The sequence below is a fragment of the Anomaloglossus baeobatrachus genome, unplaced genomic scaffold, assembly GCF_048569485.1.
Source record: "Anomaloglossus baeobatrachus isolate aAnoBae1 unplaced genomic scaffold, aAnoBae1.hap1 Scaffold_208, whole genome shotgun sequence".
NCBI classification, from domain to species: domain Eukaryota; kingdom Metazoa; phylum Chordata; class Amphibia; order Anura; family Aromobatidae; genus Anomaloglossus; species Anomaloglossus baeobatrachus.
This window is the reverse complement of record NW_027441978.1, coordinates 217,421-237,789: the sequence shown is the minus strand read 5'-3', so window position 1 is coordinate 237,789 and position 20,369 is coordinate 217,421. Positions and strand designations below refer to the sequence as shown.

The following is a 20,369-nucleotide window of genomic DNA, read 5'->3' as shown; positions in this document are numbered from 1 at the left end:
AACTACATATTTTACACAGTCATAAGCAGCCAAAAGGGATCTATTCTATTCAATTGCAAATGATCTAGATAAGACTGAGAATAAGATACTGCACGGGACATAGCAGAGTTGGTCAAGTTGAGTGGAGATGAGTTTGCTATTTGGCACAGCTTTTTGCATCAATAAAGCAAGTAAAAGGTGTGAAAGATAAAAAAAAGGGTGAAAGTGTGAAAAGTGAATTGGCCAAATTGAGGTGCATATAAAGTTTTTGCTTTCTTTCAATTCACTAATGGGGCTCATTTGAATCAGGTGAATTGAGTTCTGCTTTTGGAAACTGGGTTAAGAAGGGGTGCACCGGTCCTGGAGGTACTGCAATACCAGGTCAATGCGTGCAGTGGACAGAGCAAGATTTTTTCCATCTCCTTGTTCTAAAAATCCATTTAATATATGGTCCCCAGAGAGGGGACGTATCAGATATTAAACTGATAAGAACAGATTTAATTTTTTTTTTTTCTGTTTATCAGTAGGACTTCAAAATAACAAAGGTGATCGCCTCCCGTTGCCTGGGAACCGTCCAGGCACAAGAGGGCTATGTGTCACCAGAAGGCGCACACACTTCCTCAAGGCCGGCAGACATGCAATCCCAGGCACCTTCCAGTACCGACCAAGGTAGCGTCCTCCGAAACTACACTTGATCTTAGCCAAAAGGCCGAGAAGCTATAACCCGAATTGGTTACGGCCTTGAGTGGCACCCTGGCCTATACCGGACACATCTTAGGGAGAGGGAGACAAACCCACGCCTACAGAAGACATTTTGTCACCCAAGCCAACCCTTGAAAAGGCTGTTTTGCAGAGCAAAAACAAGAAGAATGGTGCTTTTTGCAGCCGCCGCCCACTGCAATGAATCTGAATAACTCCTCCTTTTGGACACAAGCACCTCCCCTCCCCCTTGCAGTCTTTCCAATTCATGATACAAAAAGACGGACGGACAGGACAGGACAGGACAGGCTGCCTGACTTTCCGTCACTGCCACCCTTTGCCATCCTTGCCCGTAGAAAGCCCTTTCATCATCCCCAAACCCTAATCTTTTCCCTTCCCTTCCCAGATGCGTCTCACTCCCTTTCATTAGGAAGTGAGCGCAGCCTTTTCTCCGTTCTGCACATGCGCGACGTTAAACACAAATGCGCAGGCGTGCGTTCCATTACCCTCACTGCATTCCACTCCCATACAGGAAGTGGGCGCAGCTATTACTACGGTCGCACATAAAAGAACCCACGGCCACCACTGCACATAGCTGACTCCACCACAGGACACCCACTTCTACACCAACGCAGGTAAGACAGGATCGGCACCTCTATGCTCCCGTTACAATCAGGCTCAGTCACCATGTGATAACGCTCTCAACTCTTTAGTTGCAGGCTCCCCTTGCTTCACCTCCACTGGCTGTGCTGCCATTTCCTCTCCCACCTGGAAGGTATACTTTATTCCACTATTTTCCTGTTTCTCTCTTCCCCCTTTTCCCATAACCTACTTTTATCTGCATTTGTGGGGTATCTATATGCTATTTACATCATAGTTTTATTCATTAATATGGAAGGGAAGAGTGCCCATGAGAGTGTTGAACTGCGGAGAGCAAGAGATTAAGCTGCTCCGATTTGCCACCATTGATAAGCTGTTCTCAGTAGATACACATGCTATCCAAACAGCAGCATCCACCATTGCTTCAGCCCACCCATTCAGTGACAGCTCACCAAGTCAGCCAGAGGAGTGGTGTAAGGAATTACACGTAGGCACTGACTCCACACCTTCACATCACAAGAAGGGGGTCTACAGGCTAGTGCAAGAATACGAGCAAGTCTTCAGCAAACATCCGCTAGACTTTTGAAGAATAAAAGGGGTCAAACACTACATCCCCACAAGTGCACACCCACCCATCAAAGAGAGATATAAGCCAAAACTACCTGCACATTACCAGTGTACCAAGGACATGTTGAGCAACATGAAGGAGGCTGGGGTTATCCGTGACAGTTGTAGCCTCTGGGCAGCTCCGTTGGTCCTGTTAAAGAAGAAGGACAGCACCACTCCCCTGTATTGAGGAATAGCTAGCTGCATTGAGAACTGCAAATTATTTTTCTACCCTTGATCTCACTAGTCGCTATTGGCAAGTGTCCGTTGCTGAGGCAGACCGGGAGAAGACCGCCTTTGCCACCCCGATGGGTCTCTGCGAGTTCAAAAGCATGCCCTTCGAGCTGTGCAATTTGCCAGGAACCTTCCAGAGGCTGATGGAATGCTGCTTGGGACACCGAAACTTTGAAACGGTACTGCTATACCTTTATGATGTTATTGTTTATTCTAAAGCAAACAAGATTTTAGGGTGTATAAAAAGGGAGATTAGATCCGGTGATCCCAACGTATTGTTACCCCTCTATAAATCACTTGTAAGGCCACATCTGGAATATGGGGTAAAGTCCTGAGCAGGTTGATAACCATTGGTTTGAGCATGGTAGGGTGTAGTGCGCATCTTCCTGCATCGGTAAAAGCTGCAGAAGTCCTTGAAGATTTCCGCTTCAAAGGCTGTGCCTTGATCTGTGAGGACTCTCTCTGAGTAGCCATGAGGTCTGCATAAGTGTGCTTGGAAGACCTTCGCTGCAGTATGGGCCATTAGATCTTTGACTTGTACCACAACCATAAATCTCGAGTAGTTGTCTACCATCATAAGTGCATACGTGAGCTCGCCTCGATATTCTGCAACAAAACTCCCTTTTTCGATTTCAGTTTCAGCAAACACTCCTCTTCCTGTAGAAAATATTTATCATTACCTAAGACAGTCATTCTAATGCATGACAATATTAAGGCAATTTAGTTAAAACTTGTTTTAACTCACCTTTAAGGGGATTGATGTATTTCATGGTCAATCCAGGTTTGTCAGTGATGGCACTGACATAATGTATGGCGTCTTTTTCGGGCGTTATCCTTTGCCTTTTCATTGTGAAAATCCAGTTGCCTATATCAAAGCAAATTCTACTACTTGTAAAGTATTCAAACGCACAAAAATCTGTTATAGATATACAGATTTTCAGAAAAGCTCAAGAGAGTCAGAAATAAAAAATACTTTTTCTTTATTTAGATATTTTCACTATTAAAATTACATATATACAAAACTCCACTGTATAGTACCCATGGACTGGTCAAAACAGGTCAGAAAAATCATAAGCCCGCATTAACAAATGGATTAAGAATTCATAATGCCCTATACTTGAAATAAACATATATAAGGCTCTAATGAAAATTCAAACTTCTTTTTTCCAAATGCAGGGTTATTCAGTAAACAGTAGACATAGTTACATCATGTGGTAAGTGATACTAAAGTGCACATACCATTATAACATTATCCTATACTACTCTGGGATTCACAATCTATTTAATACACTCCCAAGTTATTGTGGATAGGAACCGGGTTGTAATACTATTGGGGTTGCACCATAATATGCCACCCAGCTTTCAATGAGAGCAGTAAACCCACTGAACCACCACAGAGATAACTAATGTCCGTTACCTGTTAGGGAGACCTGAATTCCACGTCCTGCGACCCCAACACGTGTTGGGGTCGCAGGACGTGGAATTCAGGTCTCCCTAACAGGTAACGGACATTAGTTATCTCTGTGGTGGTTCAGTGGGTTTACTGCTCTCATTGAAAGCTGGGTGGCATATTATGGTGCAACCCCAATAGTATTACAACCCGGTTCCTATCCACAATAACTTGGGAGTGTATTAAATAGATTGTGAATCCCAGAGTAGTATAGGATAATGTTATAATGGTATGTGCACTTTAGTATCACTTACCACATGATGTAACTATGTCTACTGTTTACTGAATAACCCTGCATTTGGAAAAAAGAAGTTTGAATTTTCATTAGAGCCTTATATATGTTTATTTCAAGTATAGGGCATTATGAATTCTTAATCCATTTGTTAATGCGGGCTTATGATTTCTCTGACCTGTTTTGACCAGTCCATAGGTACTATACAGTGGAGTTTTGTATATATGTAATTTTAATAGTGAAAATATCTAAATAAAGAAAAAGTATTTTTTATTTCTGACTCTCTTGAGCTTTTCTGAAAATCTGTATATCTATAACAGATTTTTGTGCGTTTGAATTTGTAATTGAAGCTTTACCACAGTGGTGGTGGGAGTATGTTACAAGAGGCAAAATTGTGAGTTACTTGTAAAGTATGCAGAAAATGAAATGTAGAACATATAACATCAACTGCTTAGGAACGCATCAAAGGTTAGTACTTAAAAGGATATTGTCATGTTCTAGTCATAATGCAAGCTGGACATTTTTCATGTTACCCTGTAATCGCCGGCCTGTTCTAATGCTCACAAGCCAAGATATAGGCTCAGCTGCTAAGGCTTCCCTCTGCCTTCTGAATGAAACTTGAATATGTCTGGGTCACTGTGTATATAGCAGGTGCTCAGAAAAAATAAGAGTCAATTCAATAGAAATAGCTCTGGCACACTATAGTGATCAATAACGTAAGAAAAGAACTCTTGGAATGCTGAAAATTCTTTATTTGTGCAAAAGGATAATTCATCCAACGTTTCGACCTTGTTTTTAGGTCTTTATCAAGGATAAAGTTATCTAAGATCATAAAGGGTTACAAAACCATATAAACACGTAATTAGTACATAGTACAACATAACAGTACAATATATTGCTACTTGAGAGTACAATGGGTCAAATGACCATGATGCACATACAAAAAATTTTTCCAAAGCCATAGTGAAAACATTTGTACTGAGGAAAGAAAATTTCCACATGACCTATCTGGAGAAACATTCTGGATCAAACAACCAAAAATAGTCAAGCAGGTAAATACACACCTATTGGATAACAGGATGATATGTGTTCAATTGTATAGCGTCATTGCCATTAAGGTACAAATGGAAAACTTGCAATCCTATATAGTGAAGGAAATGAACACATATCATATCAAAGAACACAGGAACATGGGTGTGAGAAAAACCTCAATGTTTATACTTTGTTCTTTATAATGGTGTGAACATGTATATGTCTCAGTACCTTATGCACTTGAGAATTCTAGTGAGTAGATCATGAAAGCCTATTTCAGAACTGGAATCGGTAAATAATTGTAGGTGGAATCTAAATGAAAAGATGGTACAAGTGTTATCATGACACGTGGGCTATAACACAATGGACCGTGTGACAAAGAAGAAAGGAGAGAAAGAAGAGGAAGAAAATGCAACTACCTGTAACATTACGTGATAGTCACTGGTAAGTATCACTTGACAATTCAAGTGAAAAAGGATTCCTTTATTAAAGGGTTCTCAGTCGCCTCAGGATCATGAAATACTAGGGTAAATGATATGAGAATGGGTAAGAAGCACCACTAAAGGAAATATGAGATGCAGGACATATATCTATAAACCCCTGAACTACATGATAGAAATAAAAAGAAGAAAAAAGAAAAAAAAGAAGAAAGAAGAAGAACACATAGAATGCGGAAAGAGAATGGGTACAACTACCTGAGTTACTGCAGGGAGGCCCCTGGTTGGTATTGTGAGGGTTAGTGGAATTCCTTCACTGAAGGGTTCTCAGTTGCCTCAGGTTCGTGAAAAATGCTATAGACAAATAATGCCCGGAGAAAAGGGGTTCATATACAGCGAATAATGGTAATACAAGGTACATGTGTCACATGTAATAGTATATATATATATATTGTACTAAGCTCTACACCAGAAATAGAAAGTAGTCCCTCTGCCTTCTGTCTAGGTGCCCTGAGTTATGTCCTGTAAACTGTCACAGGGACCCAGACACACATGTGTAGTAGGGGAATATCCCTGCTGAGATGCCAGTGCTAGAGCACTCGTTTGCTGTGGAGTTGAACGCTATGTGAGCAGTTCTTACCTTCAATGAGCAGAAGTCTCTTTTTTCAGATTTCAATATCTCTGTGGGTATCTGGCAGAAATATGGAATACTCTTTACTGCTAAGACCCTGTACACCACTCCCACTAAAGGGGGCTTTACACGCTGCGACATCGCTAATGCGGAGTCGTTGGGGTCACGGAATTTGTGACGCACATCCGGCCGCATTAGCGATGTTGCTGCGTGTGACACCGATGAGCGATTTTGCATCGCTGCAAAAACGTGCAAAATCGCTCATCGGTGACATGGGTCTCCATTCTCGATTATCGTTACTGCAGCAGTAACGATGTAGTTCGTCGCTCCTGCGGCAGCACACATCGCTCCGTGTGACACCGCAGAAACGAGGAACCTCTCCTTACCTGCCTCCCAGCCGCTATGAGGAAGGAAGGAGGTGGGCGGGATGTTCCGGCCACTCATCTCCGCCCCTCCGCTGCTATTGGGCGGTCGCTCAGTGACGTCGCTGTGACGCCGCACGGACCGCCCCCTTAGAAAGGAGGCGGTTCGCCGGTCACAGCGACGTCGCCGGGCAGGTAAGTATGTGTGACGGGTCTGGTCGGTGTTGTGCAGCATGGGCAGCGATTTGCCCGTGTCGCGCAACAGATGGGGGCGGGTATCCACACTAGCGATATCGGGACCGATATCGCAGTGTGTAAAGTAGCCTTTAATAAACTGTGTAAAGGATTTTAAGTAAAAATCCACAATAAACCAGCGCTAGATGGGTTTTTATAATTTTATTAATAGACCACAAATAAAAAATTTTTTGCTATCCTTGTTTCAAGACAGAGTATTTGATAATATACAATACACTGATTATTACTAAAACCAAGGACCACATAAAACAAGGACCACATAAAATAAAAAATGAAAGTAATGAGAATAAAATTCTTTTGTATAACCAATTAACTTCGAGGTGATACAATATTCACATTGATTTAGTTTTACCAGTCTAATGTAATGCCCCGGCCGGTGGCATATATTTTGTTTGGTTAATAATTTAGACTTATACAATGAAAGATGTACTATACCACCCCTGGCTAACTTACAAGTTTTAAGTTGTACAATATAAGTTTGCGACGTTATATTCGCCCCCAGGGCCTGGGGGAATAAACCTCACAACAACTTGACCGCAAAAAACACCCCGGATTTCTCCGTTGATTAGGCTGGAACCGCTATGTACAGGATTGACCTGTTAGACTTCCAGAGCGGACGTTTTGAGGCCAGTGGCCGCGACTAGTGCTGGCTCTGGGGGAGATGTATGGTTACCGACATCCCTCTTTACAGAGCCTTTATAACACTTCACAAGGCCACAAACCAGCCGGTCCCGTATTCTCCCAAATGTACTTTCGAAATCAAGCAGTACGAAGCCACTGAAAGCACCAAGATGTTGGCTGCGGACAACAATAAGATCAGCGGTAACTACTCAGCCTCTCCAGCGGGCAGTCCAGACAGTATCCAGTGTCAGCTGACTGATTCCACACAGGAGGAAGTTGCTTGGCAGGTTAGCACCACACAAGGCTCCGATCCGCTTCCAAACGAGCAATGCAGAACCGCTGGAGGTACCAATGTATCCTGGTTGCAGACAAAGGAAATGTCAGCGGTAACCTCTCAACCTCTCCAGCAGGCAATCCGTACCGTGTCCAGTGGAAGCCGGTTGATTCCACACGAGGGAGAGATTACTTGGCAGGTTATCACCGCACAGGTGAGGTAGGCAAAAACAGAGTCCTGATCCGACGCGCATTTCGGGGGCGTGTAACGGCCCCCTTCCTCAAGGATAACTCAGCTGTTGCCTAGAGCACTATTTATGCATATATTTAATTGGTTATAATTTGCATAAAATTAAACAATGTTTAAATTCAACCAACATTCAATGACCACTACATATATCAATTTGTGAAAGACCGTTCATAATAGCCATATAATATAATTATGTGCAAAGGTTTTTCTAAAGGTTTTTCTAAAAAGACCTATATATAGCCTTGCTTGTATCATCATATACTGGGAAGACAATGTGTATATATGCATATGCTTTTTTTCAACAATAAATTTAACAAAAGGACATCATAAAGGTGTAATATAAATTTGCTATAATATGAAAAGCCCCTTATATCTACATCAACCTTGGGCAAGTGAAGCACCAATTTTAATATATATTATGCATATATACACATATATCTCCATGACAATCGCTTTTTTTTTTTTTTTTTTTTTTCCTTCTCTCCGTATTATTATCAGTACCTATTACTCCTCTACCTATAAAAATATAAATTAATTAAAAGCAAACAGTTCTATATCATTATTGAGTCCATATGGTTTCAAGGTGTTCAATTCAAAAATCCATTGGCTTTCTGCTCGTGACATTTTTTTAATGAAATCGCCACCTCTCCAATCCTTAGTTATTTTTTGTACGCCCCATACTTGGGATCCTTTAAAGGACCCTCCATGTTTTAACACATAATGTCTGGATAGGGGGTGCTTAGTACATTTATTTTTAACACTTCTAATGTGCTCACCCACCCTTTTCCATAGGGGTCTAATAGTTCTCTCAATGTATTTTTTCTGACAGGGACATTGAATGCAATATACTACTCCCTTTGATTGACATGTAATAAATTCTCTAATCATGACTTCTGACTGCCCCTGTAAGAAGGATTTCCGTGAAATATTTTTTGTATTCTTACATACTATACAGCTTTTGCATGGAAAAAAACCTTTCAGGCCAAATAATCCTCCCTTATTAGGTGCTGTAAGATTACGTATGGTGGGTGCCACTAAATTGCCAATATTGTTTGCCTTCCTATATATGAATATAACGTCGCAAACTTATATTGTACAACTTAAAACTTGTAAGTTAGCCAGGGGTGGTATAGTACATCTTTCATTGTATAAGTCTAAATTATTAACCAAACAAAATATATGCCACCGGCCGGGGCATTACATTAGACTGGTAAAACTAAATCAATGTGAATATTGTATCACCTCGAAGTTAATTGGTTATACAAAAGAATTTTATTCTCATTACTTTCATTTTTTATTTTATGTGGTCCTTGTTTTATGTGGTCCTTGGTTTTAGTAATAATCAGTGTATTGTATATTATCAAATACTCTGTCTTGAAACAAGGATAGCAAAAAATTTTTTATTTGTGGTCTATTAATAAAATTATAAAAACCCATCTAGCGCTGGTTTATTGTGGATTTTTACTTAAAATCCTTTACACAGTTTATAAAAGGCTACTTTACACACTGCGATATCGGTCCCGATATCGCTAGTGTGGATACCCGCCCCCATCTGTTGCGCGACACGGGCAAATCGCTGCCCATGCTGCACAACACCGACCAGACCCGTCACACATACTTACCTGCCCAGCGACGTCGCTGTGACCGGCGAACCGCCTCCTTTCTAAGGGGGCGGTCCGTGCGGCGTCACAGCGACGTCACTGAGCGACCGCCCAATAGCAGCGGAGGGGCGGAGATGAGTGGCCGGAACATCCCGCCCACCTCCTTCCTTCCTCATAGCGGCTGGGAGGCAGGTAAGGAGAGGTTCCTCATTTCTGCGGTGTCACACGGAGCGATGTGTGCTGCCGCAGGAGCGACGAACTACATCGTTACTGCTGCAGTAACGATAATCGAGAATGGAGACCCATGTCACCGATGAGCGATTTTGCACGTTTTTGCAGCGATGCAAAATCGCTCATCGGTGTCACACGCAGCAACATCGCTAATGCGGCCGGATGTGCGTCACAAATTCCGTGACCCCAACGACTCCGCATTAGCGATGTCGCAGCGTGTAAAGCCCCCTTTAGTGGGAGTGGTGTACAGGGTCTTAGCAGTAAAGAGTATTCCATATTTCTGCCAGATACCCACAGAGATATTGAAATCTGAAAAAAGAGACTTCTGCTCATTGAAGGTAAGAACTGCTCACATAGCGTTCAACTCCACAGCAAACGAGTGCTCTAGCACTGGCATCTCAGCAGGGATATTCCCCTACTACACATGTGTGTCTGGGTCCCTGTGACAGTTTACAGGACATAACTCAGGGCACCTAGACAGAAGGCAGAGGGACTACTTTCTATTTCTGGTGTAGAGCTTAGTACAATATATATATATATACTATTACATGTGACACATGTACCTTGTATTACCATTATTCGCTGTATATGAACCCCTTTTCTCCGGGCATTATTTGTCTATAGCATTTTTCACGAACCTGAGGCAACTGAGAACCCTTCAGTGAAGGAATTCCACTAACCCTCACAATACCAACCAGGGGCCTCCCTGCAGTAACTCAGGTAGTTGTACCCATTCTCTTTCCGCATTCTATGTGTTCTTCTTCTTTCTTCTTTTTTTTCTTTTTTCTTCTTTTTATTTCTATCATGTAGTTCAGGGGTTTATAGATATATGTCCTGCATCTCATATTTCCTTTAGTGGTGCTTCTTACCCATTCTCATATCATTTACCCTAGTATTTCATGATCCTGAGGCGACTGAGAACCCTTTAATAAAGGAATCCTTTTTCATTTGAATTGTCAAGTGATACTTACCAGTGACTATCACGTAATGTTACAGGTAGTTGCATTTTCTTCCTCTTCTTTCTCTCCTTTCTTCTTTGTCACACGGTCCATTGTGTTATAGCCCACGTGTCATGATAACACTTGTACCATCTTTTCATTTAGATTCCACCTACAATTATTTACCGATTCCAGTTCTGAAATAGGCTTTCATGATCTACTCACTAGAATTCTCAAGTGCATAAGGTACTGAGACATAAACATGTTCACACCATTATAAAGAACAAAGTATAAACATTGAGGTTTTTCTCACACCCATGTTCCTGTGTTCTTTGATATGATATGTGTTCATTTCCTTCACTATATAGGATTGCAAGTTTTCCATTTGTACCTTAATGGCAATGACGCTATACAATTGAACACATATCATCCTGTTATCCATATAGGTGTGTATTTACCTGCTTGACTATTTTTGGTTGTTTGATCCAGAATGTTTCTCCAGATAGGTCATGTGGAAATTTTCTTTCCTCAGTACAAATGTTTTCACTATGGCTTTGGAAAAATTTTTTGTATGTGCATCATGGTCATTTGACCCATTGTACTCTCAAGTAGCAATATATTGTACTGTTATGTTGTACTATGTACTAATTACGTGTTTATATGGTTTTGTAACCCTTTATGATCTTAGATAACTTTATCCTTGATAAAGACCTAAAAACAAGGTCGAAACGTTGGATGAATTATCCTTTTGCACAAATAAAGAATTTTCAGCATCCCAAGAGTTCTTTTCTTACGTTATTGATCACTATAGTGTGCCAGAGCTATTTCTATTGAATTGACTCTTATTTTTTCTGAGCACCTGCTATATACACAGTGACCCAGACATATTCAAGTTTCATTCAGAAGGCAGAGGGAAGCCTTAGCAGCTGAGCCTATATCTTGGCTTGTGAGCATTAGAACAGGCCGGCGATTACAGGGTAACATGAAAAATGTCCAGCTTGCATTATGACTAGAACATGACAATATCCTTTTAAGTACTAACCTATGATGCGTTCCTAAGCAGTTGATGTTATATGTTCTACATTTCATTTTCTGCATACTTTACAAGTAGTAGAATTTGCTTTGATATAGGCAACTGGATTTTCACAATGAAAAGGCAAAGGATAACGCCCGAAAAAGACGCCATACATTATGTCAGTGCCATCACTGACAAACCTGGATTGACCATGAAATACATCAATCCTCTTAAAGGTGAGTTAAAACAAGTTTTAACTAAATTGCCTTAATATTGTCATGCATTAGAATGACTGTCTTAGGTAATGATAAATATTTTCTACAGGAAGAGGAGTGTTTGCTGAAACTGAAATCGAAAAAGGGAGTTTTGTTGCAGAATATCGAGGCGAGCTCACGTATGCACTTACGATGGTAGACAACTACTCGAGATTTATGGTTGTGGTACAAGTCAAAGATCTAATGGCCCATACTGCAGCGAAGGTCTTCCAAGCACACTTATGCAGACCTCATGGCTACTCAGAGAGAGTCCTCACAGATCAAGGCACAGCCTTTGAAGCGGAAATCTTCAAGGACTTCTGCAGCTTTTACCGATGCAGGAAGATGCGCACTACACCCTACCATGCTCAAACCAATGGTTATCAACCTGCTCAGGACTTTACCCCATATTCCAGATGTGGCCTTACAAGTGATTTATAGAGGGGTAACAATACGTTGGGATCACCGGATCTAATCTCCCTTTTTATACACCCTAAAATCTTGTTTGCTTTAGAATAAACAATAACATCATAAAGGTATAGCAGTACCGTTTCAAAGTTTCGGTGTCCCAAGCAGCATTCCATGAGCCTCTGGAAGGTTCCTGGCAAATTGCACAGCTCGAAGGGCATGCTTTTGAACTCGCAGAGACCCATCGGGGTGGCAAAGGCGGTCTTCTCCCGGTCTGCCTCAGCAACGGACACTTGCCAATAGCGACTAGTGAGATCAAGGGTAGAAAAATAATTTGCAGTTCTCAATGCAGCTAGCTATTCCTCAATACAGGGGAGTGGTGCTGTCCTTCTTCTTTAACAGGACCAACGGAGCTGCCCAGAGGCTACAACTGTCACGGATAACCCCAGCCTCCTTCATGTTGCTCAACATGTCCTTGGTACACTGGTAATGTGCAGGTAGTTTTGGCTTATATCTCTCTTTGATGGGTGGGTGTGCACTTGTGGGGATGTAGTGTTTGACCCCTTTTATTCTTCAAAAGTCTAGCGGATGTTTGCTGAAGACTTGCTCGTATTCTTGCACTAGCCTGTAGACCCCCTTCTTGTGATGTGAAGGTGTGGAGTCAGTGCCTACGTGTAATTCCTTACACCACTCCTCTGGCTGACTTGGTGAGCTGTCACTGAATGGGTGGGCTGAAGCAATGGTGGATGCTGCTGTTTGGATAGCATGTGTATCTACTGAGAACAGCTTATCAATGGTGGCAAATCGGAGCAGCTTAATCTCTTGCTCTCCGCAGTTCAACACTCTCATGGGCACTCTTCCCTTCCATATTAATGAATAAAACTATGATGTAAATAGCATATAGATACCCCACAGATGCAGATAAAAGTAGGTTATGGGAAAAGGGGGAAGAGAGAAACAGGAAAATAGTGGAATAAAGTATACCTTCCAGGTGGGAGAGGAAATGGCAGCACAGCCAGTGGAGGTGAAGCAAGGGGAGCCTGCAACTAAAGAGTTGAGAGCGTTATCACATGGTGACTGAGCCTGATTGTAACGGGAGCATAGAGGTGCCGATCCTGTCTTACCTGCGTTGGTGTAGAAGTGGGTGTCCTGTGGTGGAGTCAGCTATGTGCAGTGGTGGCCGTGGGTTCTTTTATGTGCGACCGTAGTAATAACTGCGCCCACTTCCTGTATGGGAGTGGAATGCAGTGAGGGTAATGGAACGCACGCCTGCGCATTTGTGTTTAACGTCGCGCATGTGCAGAACGGAGAAAAGGCTGCGCTCACTTCCTAATGAAAGGGAGTGAGACGCATCTGGGAAGGGAAGGGAAAAGATTAGGGTTTGGGGATGATGAAAGGGCTTTCTACGGGCAAGGATGGCAAAGGGTGGCAGTGACGGAAAGTCAGGCAGCCTGTCCTGTCCTGTCCTGTCCGTCCGTCTTTTTGTATCATGAATTGGAAAGACTGCAAGGGGGAGGGGAGGTGCTTGTGTCCAAAAGGAGGAGTTATTCAGATTCATTGCAGTGGGCGGCGGCTGCAAAAAGCACCATTCTTCTTGTTTTTGCTCTGCAAAACAGCCTTTTCAAGGGTTGGCTTGGGTGACAAAATGTCTTCTGTAGGCGTGGGTTTGTCTCCCTCTCCCTAAGATGTGTCCGGTATAGGCCAGGGTGCCACTCAAGGCCGTAACCAATTCGGGTTATAGCTTATCGGCCTTTTGGCTAAGATCAAGTGTAGTTTCGGAGGACGCTACCTTGGTCGGTACTGGAAGGTGCCTGGGATTGCACGTCTGCCGGCCTTGAGGAAGTGTGTGCGCCTTCTGGTGACACATAGCCCTCTTGTGCCTGGACGGTTCCCAGGCAACGGGAGGCGATCACCTTTGTTATTTTGAAGTCCTACTGATAAACAGAAAAAAAAAAAATTAAATCTGTTCTTATCAGTTTAATATCTGATACGTCCCCTCTCTGGGGACCATATATTAAATGGATTTTTAGAACAAGGAGATGGAAAAAATCTTGCTCTGTCCACTCCACGCATTGACCTGGTATTGCAGTACCTCCAGGACCGGTGCACCCCTTCTTAACCCAGTTTCCAAAAGCAGAACTCAATTCACCTGATTCAAATGAGCCCCATTAGTGAATTGAAAGAAAGCAAAAACTTTATATGCACCTCAATTTGGCCAATTCACTTTACACACTTTCACCCTTTTTTTTATCTTTCACACCTTTTACTTGCTTTATTGATGCAAAAAGCTGTGCCAAATAGCAAACTCATCTCCACTCAACTTGACCAACTCTGCTATGTCCCGTGCAGTATCTTATTCTCAGTCTTATCTAGATCATTTGCAATTGAATAGAATAGATCCCTTTTGGCTGCTTATGACTGTGTAAAATATGTAGTTTTACTGGGCTGGGATGAGAGAATCCATTGAAGCATGGTGTAGGGATTGTGGTTCCTGTGTGCTAAGAAGAGAGGCTGTCACCAGCCAGAAAGCCCCATTGCAGCCAATAATCACTTAATAACTTTTTCAACTTGTCATCATATGGGAGGCCTTCCATTCCTTGTAGTAGTCTAGTTGCCCACCTTTGAACTGACTCTAACTTCTGAATGTCCTTTTTAAAATGTGGAGCCCAAAACTGGTTCCCATATTCCAGATGTAGCCTTACAAGTGATTTATAGAGGTGTAACAATACGTTGGGATCACGGGATCTAATCTCCCTTTTTATACACCCTAAAATCTTGTCCCAAGCAGCATTCCATCAGCCTCTGGAAGGTTCCTGGCGCATTGCACAGCTCGAAGGGCATGCTTTTGAACTCGCAGAGACCCATAGGGGTGGCGAAGGCGGTCTTCTCCCGGTCTGCCTCAGCAACGGACACTTGCCAATAGTGACTAGTGAGATCAAGGGTAGAAAAATAATTTGCAGTTCTCAATGCAGCTAGCGATTCCTCAATACGGGGAGTGGTGCCGTCCTTATTTTTTAACAGGATCAACAGAGCTGCCCAAAGGCTACAACTGTCACGGATAACCCCAGCCGCCTTCATGTTGCTCAACATGTCCTTGGTACACTGGCAATGTGAAGGTGGTATTGGCTTATAGCTCTCTTTGATGGGTGGGTGTGCACCTGTGGGGATGTGGTGTTGGACCCCTTTTATTCCCCCAAAATCTAGCGGGCTTCCCACCGGTAACCCGCTCCCCAGCTTGGATGGATGCTGAGGGAGCCCCTTTTGCCCGCAGGCTCTGGCCCTGGGAACTGTAGCCTTGGCGGTGACTGTGCTTCCCTCTACGGTGTGAGCTGTTGCCTTCAATCGGGTCTTGACTGCTGGGAAACCCTGGAGGTTCCTGTCGCTAACGGATTTGACCGGTTTTACGGCGACTCCTAGCCTGGTCGGGGTCCGTAGGCCCTGCCGGATGGTGCTGGCTTCTCTTCACTCCCCGATCTGGTACCGGCGGGCCACCGCCCATCCCCGGTCCGTACGGTTCACTCCAATCAGCCTCTCCTGCAGAAGGTCACCACCGTCTGCCAACCTTGCTGAGTGCCCGGGCCACACACCCGGACACGGTCAGTCTCCTCTCCTCTTCACTTCTCTAACTCCAAAACTGATCTCTAATCTGACTCCTTTTCCCGCCTCCAGGACTGTGAACTTCTCGGTGGGTGGGATCAACCGCCTGGCCCACCCCCTGGTGTGGACATCAGCCCCTGGAGGAAGGCAACTAGGATTTGTGTTTAGCTTCGGTGTGCCTAGCCGGAGTGTAGAGTGTGTTGGTGTAGTACCTGTGACGACCTGGCTTGTCCAGGGCGCCACATTCCCCTATAGTAAAATGCAGACCGTCCGCGGGCTGCCCGTCCATCACCGGTTTTATTTTCACAACTGAAAAAGAATAAAACGGTAAAACATGTAAAAGCATCATAAACATTTTACAACGGTACAGCTTCCGCTCTTCTCCCACCCAAACAACCTGGCCCTGATGCTGCCCCTAAGAAGCGGGCAGCACCCCTTGACCCCAGTCCAGCACCAAGTTGCCCGAGCGGGTTCTGTCTCTTTCAGGGGGCCCACGTCCAAGGGGACCCCTGAACCCCCGGAGGATCGCCACCGGTTACGGTAGTGGCGGGCCTAGGCCATCCCTTTCCTCCAGGCCCATCCTCCCAAATCAGCCTCTCCGGAGGCGGTAACGGTGTCAAGCCAACAAACATTTTTATTTACATTGCACTAAGTTTGTGGTTGCCCTGCAAGTTCTCGGGCTTGTCCGTAAGCAGTTCCTTACGCAATGGTTGCACAGTCCCTACGGGGACAACAGTTGCCGGCAACGGCCGGTTTAATCACGGTTCAATCAGGTAAACTTCTTTGGTTGATCATCTTTACTTATCATTTAAAACTTTCAAACTGGTACACTCAACACATAAAGCCCCCCCCTTTTAAAGAGTAGTTTCCCTGTACCTAAGTGGGGGTCTACCTAGGTTGGGGCGAGTGGACCTTCGGGGTCCGGTGTCAGTGGTGACAGGCAGTGGGGCAGAGGGAACAGTCAGTTCCTCCTCCCTGCTATCATGTGGGGCAGGCGGAGGCGTAGGGGAGCTGGGTACAGGTACATCCCTGGGCACTGGCTCGCGGTTAACCGTTTCCATCATTTCTTCATCCACGGGTTGTGGGAACAGTATCACTGGAAGGATCACCGCACCGTTCTGTGTAGGCCAGTCTGCTGGAAAATCACCCATCATGGTGTGGATTACCTCTTTTTCCTTCTCCACTGGACTGGGAACTGGAGCCTCATCCGCTACTCTCAATGCTGGTGGGCACTTCTTCAGGTGGTCTCGGGAAACCGTGGCCAAAGTCCCCCCCTGGTCACGGCTGATCTGGTAGGCCTTCCCATTCTCCCATCCTGTGGGCTGGACTACATACGGGGTTTTTTCCCATTGATCATCCAGCTTGTGGGCCCTTCTTTTCCGCTTCAGCACTACATCCCCAGGTTGGAAGGAACCGGCAGGCGCCTTCTTGTTGAAGCACTGCTCCTGTTGTCCCCGACTCCGGCACAAGTTCTTTTCAACATACTCCTGGACCTGTCGGTACTGTGTCCTCCGCCGAGTGTCCCATTCAGCTGTCGACAGGAGTGCTTCTGAAGCTTCCAAGCCCATTTCCAGATCCACTGGTAGCCGGCCGGGACGAGCTCTCATCAGGTATGCTGGAGTGCATTTCGTAGAGCTGGAAGGGATGTTGTTGTACATATCGACCAGGTCAGGTAGCTTCTCCAGCCACAGGTTCCGCTCTTCCAGTGGTAACGTCTTGAGGAGGCCCAGGACCAAGTGGTTCATCTTTTCACAAATGCCATTGGTTTGGGCGTGGTAAGGCGTGGTCCGGATTTTCTTGCAGCCGTACAACTGGCAGAATTCCTGGAATACCTCTGCTTCAAAGGCCGGACCCTGGTCGGTAAGCACCCTCTCCGGGTACCAATGCGGTCAACAGAAATAAGCCTGGAAAGCCTTAGCAGCGGTGCGGCCGGTTAAGTCCTTAACTGGGACAACCACCAGGAACCTCGAGTAGTGGTCTACGATGGTCAGAGCGTAGGTGTACCCACTTCGGCTGGGGGTGAGCTTTACATGGTCAAGGGCAACCAGCTCCAGCGGTTGGTGTGTAATGATCGGGTGTAGGGGTGCCTTCTGGCTGGCCTCGTCCTTCCTTCTCAATGCGCAAGGGCCACATTCTCGGCACCAGGCCTCCACAGATTCCCGCATTCCACTCCAATAGAACCGCTCTCTTAACAACATCTCTAGCTTCTTCCACCCGAAGTGCACTGCACCATCATGGTATGCTTGCAGGACGGTGGGCACGTTAGCCTGGGGAATCACCAGCTGGCGGATCTTCTCGTGAGTCTTTGGATTAATCAGCTCGCGATACAACTTCTCCTGGTGTAGGTATAGCCGGGTCCGTTCTTGCCACAGACGTTGGGCTTCGGCAGGGGAAGCAGGGTCTATCCCAGCAGAACCCTGTTCCACTAGAGTCTTGACCAGGCGGACAGCAGGTGCCTGGTCCTGAGCTTCCTGCCAGTCCTGTCGGGGCAGCGGATCCAGGTTCACCCGTTGTTGGTAGACGTGCACCTTCTCAGTGAATGGCCGGTGAAATGCAGGCAACTCGATCTCTTCGAGGTCATCATCCTCTGGCCCCTCTTCCGACAGGTGGGGCATCCGGGAGAGTGCATTGGCATTGACGTTGGTACGGCCGGCCCGGTACTTGATGGTGAAATCGTAGTTGGCTAACCTGGTCACCCACCGCTGCTCCAACGCGCCCAGCTTGGCCGTATCTAGATGGGTCAGCAGGTTATTGTCTGTGTACGCGGTGAACTTGGCTGCTGTCAGGTAATGGCGGAACCGCTCGGTGATAGCCCACACCAGTGCCAAGAGCTCAAGCTTGAAGGAGATGTAGTTCTCAGGGTTCCTCTCAGTCGGTCGGAGTTTTCGGCTAGCATAAGCTATTACCTTTTCCCTTCTGTCTTGGACCTGGGATAGAACAGCCCCCAAGCCCACATTGCTGGCGTCGGTGTAGAGGATGAATGGGCGGCTGTAGTCAGGGTACGCTAGGATTTCCTCTCCGGTCAGGGCTGTTCTCAGCTGGCGGAAGGATTCCTCATGCTTTTCTTCCCACACCAATGGGGCTACTAGGGATCTACCACCCTTGGTCTGTCCTACGAGGAGGTCTTGCATGGGGGCAGCCATCTTTGTGTACCCCTTAATGAAGCGACGGTAATATCCCACCAGGCCCAGAAACTGCCTCACTTCCCTCACTGTGGTCGGTCTCGGCCAGTCATCATAGTATCATAGTTTTAAGGTTGAAGGGAGACTCTAAGTCCATCTAGTTCAACCCGTAGCCTAACATGTTGATCCAGAGGAAGGCAAAAAACCCCAATGTGGCAAACAAGTTCCAATGGGGAAAAAATTTCCTTCCTGACTCCACATCCAGCAATCAGACTAGTTCCCTGGATCAATACCCTGTCATAAAATCTAATATACATAACTGGTTATATTAAATTTTTCAAGAAAGGCATCCAGGCTCTGCTTAAATGTTAGTAGTGAATCACTCATTACAACATCATGCGGCAGAGAATTCCATAGTCTCACTGCTCGTACAGTAAAGAATCCTCGTCTGTGATTATGATTAAACCTTCTTTCCTCAAGACGTAGCGGATGCCCCCGTGTTCCAGTCGCAGGCCTAGGTGTAAATAGATCTTTGGAAAGGTCTCTGTACTGTCCCCTCATATATTTATACATTGTGATTAGATCTCCCCTAAGCCTTCGTTTTTCCAGACTAAATAACCCCAAGTTTAATAACCTGTCTTCGTATTGCATCCCCCCCATTCCTCTAATAATCTTGGTCGCTCTTCTTTGCACCCTCTCCAGTTCAGCTATGTCCTTCTTATATATCGGTGACCAGAATTGTACACAGTATTCTACGTGCGGTCGCACTAGTGACTTGTACAGAGGTAGAACTATATTTTTTTCATGAACACTTATACCTCTTTTAATACATCCCATTATTTTATTAGCCCTGGCAGCAGCTGCCTGACACTGTCCACTAAAGTGAAGTTTACCATCCACCCATACACCCAAGTCTTTTTCTGTGTCTGTTTTACCCAGTGTTCTACAATTAAGTACATAATCATAAATGTTATTTCCTCTACCCAAGTGCATGACCTTACATTTATCTACATTAAACTTCAATTGCCACTTCTCAGCCCAATCCTCCAATTTACATAAATCTCCCTGTAATATAAAATTATCCTCCTCTGTATTGATTACCCTGCAGAGTTTAGTATCATCTGCAAATATTGAAATTCTACTCCGCATGCCCCCAACAAGGTCATTTATAAATATGTTGAAAAGAAGCGGGCCCAATACTGACCCCTGTGGTACCCCACTATGAACTGAGACCCAGTCCGAGTACGTACCATTAATAACCACCCTTTGTTTCCTATCACTGAGCCAGTTTTTAACCCAGTTACACATATTTCCCCTATCCCCATTATTCTCATTTTATGTACCTTTTATGTACCTTATGTAGTCTTGGATGGCGGTGATCTTCTCGGGGTTGGGGGCGACACCTTCCGCACCAACCACATGTCCTAGGTACTGCACTCTGGGTTTCAGCAGATGACACTTTGAGGGCTTCAACTTCATCCCATACTTGGCAAGGGACGCGAACACCTCGGCTAGGTGCTCCAGGTGGGCTTCATACGTCTG

At 44.9% G+C, this 20,369-nt stretch overlaps 2 pseudogenes; one reads left to right on the top strand and one right to left on the bottom strand.

The window, feature by feature from the left end:
• Positions 1 to 323: 323 nt before the first annotated feature.
• Positions 324 to 529, bottom strand: LOC142261070 (U2 spliceosomal RNA; annotated as a pseudogene).
• A 13,487-nt stretch (positions 530 to 14,016) lies between these two features.
• Positions 14,017 to 14,222, top strand: LOC142261069 (U2 spliceosomal RNA; annotated as a pseudogene).
• Positions 14,223 to 20,369: the final 6,147 nt, after the last annotated feature.